The sequence below is a fragment of the Lissotriton vulgaris genome, chromosome 1_1, assembly GCF_964263255.1.
Source record: "Lissotriton vulgaris chromosome 1_1, aLisVul1.2, whole genome shotgun sequence".
NCBI classification, from domain to species: domain Eukaryota; kingdom Metazoa; phylum Chordata; class Amphibia; order Caudata; family Salamandridae; genus Lissotriton; species Lissotriton vulgaris.
The window spans coordinates 1,774,912,933-1,774,917,024 of record NC_141685.1 but is presented as its reverse complement, the minus strand read 5'-3'; positions in this window follow the sequence as shown (position 1 = coordinate 1,774,917,024).

The window sequence follows — 4,092 nt, the reverse complement described above, 5'->3', positions numbered from 1 at the left end:
TGCCACTGTTATTCAGTGCCACAGTGCAAGTGCTCCTTTAGAAATTGTTGTAATGGATTAGTGACTCCATGATTGGCTTATTTGATTTACTTGTCAGACCCTAGTACAGTGCACCATGTGTGCCCAGGGCTTGCAGCACTGATTGTGCCAACAACAGAACCAGCTTGTAAAGTGTGTCTCAGGCCTGCCATTGCAGAGCCTGTGGACAGTCTAGTACTACCATGTCGACTTGGTAAGTGCACCCACGTACCATTCCCTAAACCTTCCCTTTTCTACATGTTAACCACCCCTAAGGTAGGCCCAAGGGCAGGGTGCATTGTAAGTAAAAGGTAGGACATGCCCTGGTGTGTGTGGCATGTCCTGGTAGTGAATTACAGCCAATTTCATGTTTCACTATTGCAAGGCTACCTGTCCCCATAGGCCAGAATGGGCAGTTTGATTATAACATCTTATAATCCCAACTGACCCAGGAAACATGGTAGAAAAACGAATTTAGTATACATGAACTCAGAATGTTAAAATACATCTTTTAGTGAAGGCGATTTTTACATCCTATGTTTGAAAACCCCACTTTTAGAAAGTAGGTATTTTCTTGCCTAACCATCCAGCCTGCCTCTGCTAGATTGTGTATTGCATGTCTGCTTTGGGAGTGACAGGAGGACTTGGGCTCCAGCAGTCTGATGAGTCAGGGCTGGGCTGAATAGGACCATGGCTGACTAGAAAGTGGGGGGGCGGAGATTTCCCTTCCCTCTCCTGAGCCCTTATAGATTAGAGAGTAGGGGGGAGGTGATTTCCTTTCAGCTACCTAGGTCAGGTCTGCTTTCAACAATGCTGTCTCCACCTCCTGCCAGGAAGCTGCACCAGTGTGGACAGAACTGGTTTTGGCCAGGTACAGACACTCTCTGCCTTCAGAGAACAAAGAAATTACTAGTATACATATTGGGGCCCAGACCCCAAGACTTTAGATCACTTCTGGGAATCAAGACAAACCTTTGCCAAGGAGAGGAACCATAAGAAGCTGAAGGAGTTGACTGCCTCTGTGCCATTGTGCTATTTTCTGGGGTTGGCCTGCAGTGGTTGCTTATTTGCCAAGTAAAGGAGAAGGAACTTTTATTGAACTTTCATCATCTTGAAGAAGAATCTCCAAGGGCTTCAACTGTGCTTGCCTCCTGCTGAACTCTCAGGGCTACAAGACTTCACCCCCAGCTACCCCCTGAATTTCCTTGCAGGTAATTCTGTCTGCAGAAGCCTGTGTATTGTTGGGAGCTGGAAGTGCGACTCAACGAGAAGAAGCGTATCGCATTCGCAGCTGTTGCCGTCGCATCATCAGAGAAGTGTGTCGCCACCGCAAGGGTCGCCGTCGCATCACTCGAGAAGCGTGTTGCCAATGCAAGGGTCGCTGCCGCATCACCGTAGAAGCGTGTCGCATGGCCTGTCGTTGCTCAGAAGTTCCAGAGTTTCCGCACGCACTCATCTCCTTCACATTGTCGCATTGCATCAATGACGCCTTCTTATCGCATCGCACCGGATTGTCGCATCACAACCGGAAAGCAACCCGAGATCGACGCATCACCTCCTCTCCCGTAAGGAACAGACGCATTGCCTACTTTGCGCAAGCACTGAGGAACAGACGCATCACCTTCCCTGAATTAAGGAACCAACGCATCGTTCTCCTTGCGAACCTTTTCTCTATCTTACATTACGCATCCAAAGGAACTTTATGAGAAACGTGTCGCATTTACCATCTAAAATGAACTGAGTTATTTCTACCATTCAAAAGTTATTTTCTTAATACTAATGTGTGGATTTTTGTCATTAGGGTCTTGTGTTAAGTCTATACAGAATACTTATTTTTATAAAACCTGTGTTGTGTCCATCTGTGGTGCTTTCAATCAATCAATGACACTTATAGAGCGCGCTACATACCCGTAGGGTCTCAAGGCACTGGGGGGGGGGGGGGGGGGGGGGGGCTACTGCTCGAACAGCCAGGTCTTCAGCTTCTTCCTGAAGGAGAGGTGGTCTTGGGTCAGGCGCAGGTCGGTCGGGAGGGAGTTCCAGGTCTTGGCGGCCAGGTAGGAGAAGGACCTTCCTCCTGTAGTCGCTCTTCGGATGCGGGGGACGGCGGCGAGGGCGTGGTTGGCTGATCGGAGGTGGCGTTTGGGAGCGTAGAAGTTGATCCGGCTGTTGAGGTAGCTCGGGCCTTGGTCGTGTAGGGCTTTGTGTGCGTGGGTGAGGAGGCGGAAGGTGATTCTTTTGTTGACGGGGAGCCAGTGAAGGTCTCTCAGATGTCCGGAGATGTGGCTGGTTCGTGGGATGTCGAGGATGAGTCAGGATTTCACTGTATTACTGTATGTGTTCTCAAATGCTTTGCACACTGCCTCTGAGATAAGCCTTCCAGCTCGTGCCAAGCTACCACAGGGTTGAGTAGGGATTATTTTAGGAGTGTAGCCCCCTTACTCTGGCTAGAAGCAAGGGTCCATATTTGGACAAAGGTGCAAACCATTGCCAACTAAAGACCCCCCAGTTCTAACAAGCGTGATCAAGTTTGTTATGTTTAGAATAGTTGTAATAAATGCTGTGTAATCGTGTTCGCAGATTTATTATCACTATTTTAGAAAAGGCCACTTTTAGAAGTGGGCATTTCTGTGCGCTATGTGTCTTTGTGCCTGCCTGATGTGTATTGCATGTCTGGCTCAGGAGTGACAGGGAATGGGGAGATGCAGTGGCTTCAGAGGGGCTTGGTGAGTCAGCACCTGGCAGAATAGGCCCATCTGCATTTGGAGTGGTGGGAGGAGTAGCACCTGGGCCTGAATAGGACAGGGCCTGCTGCACACAATGCTGGCTCCACCCCCCTGTGGTGTTTCTGGGCCAGGACCTACACTGAGAAAGGAGGGTGTTGTGCACATGTGTCGGTACCCCCAGAACTGGTTTGGACCGGGCGCAGAGCCCTGTGCAGGGGGAGGACAAAGACCTTTGCAATATAAATATGGGGGCTGTGACCCCATGTCTAGGGATCTGTGCGAAGAGGACTGCTGGGCACCAGGAGGAACCGCCACAAAGGACTTCCCCTCTGTTGGAGGGCCCTGTGAGCTGGCCTGCCTGGGCCCAGCTCTGCCCTGTGGGACTTTGGGGGACTGAGTGCTGTGAGCACTTAATCCCTCTGGCAAGCCATCAGTGCTCTGCTGCCCCTTCAAGCAGAGGGTGGAGAGCACTGCCTGTCCTTGAGCTGTGCACCCGCTGGGGGCTGCTGGGGCCGCCAGTAGCATGGGGGGCACTGTGCCCATCTCGCCTCCTATTGCGGGCCAGGGGGAGGAGCGTGGGGAGCCCCTTTGGTGTTTCCAGAGCGCTGTAGCATTCTGGGGAGCGGAAATCAGTCAGGACAGCCTGACCGTAGGTGGGGCTCCCGTGTCAGCGAGAGAGAGCTCCGTGTAGTTCCCATTCAGCAAGGAAGCAGCTGCGGTGGAAAAGTTGGAAGTCAGGCATGGTTCGTCCCCGACTGTGGGCTGCACCACAGAGAGCCGCACCAACGGAGACTTCGCTTTGTGTTCCAGAGGCTCAAAATAGATGTTAGGCGAAGTCCGCCTGACTGGTGGTGTTGTTTTCCCCGGACAAGGAAACCAGGCAGAAGCTGTGCCTGGAGGTGGGCGGGGTCTGCCGAAGTAGACCGCATCTGAGCCTTGCGGGCTCCTAGGATTGAGAGAGAGGGGGGCCCCCTCCACCAGGGAAGAGGAAGAGACGCGCAAGGCCGCATTGCCGTGGCGGACTCACTGGAGTGATGGTGAGTCTGGCCATTTGGGGAATTGCCTACGTGGGGAAGACCAAGTGAGGTCTTCCCGCCCTCGAGGGCATTGCGCTACCTGTTGGTAGCAGTGTCGCCCCATGCATAGCGGGCCTTGCTTCTGCTACATCGGCAGCTAGGGGGCCAGTTGGAGGCCTCGTGTTGTAAGGGGCATTATGGGGTCAGCCAAGGACCAGTCCCACGCAGTACTTTAGAGGCTGGAGGTATACATTCATACAAATCTGCTCATAGTATACAATAATGCAATACCGTTGACCCAAGTGGGCCCCTTACTGTTCTGGAGGGAAATCCTT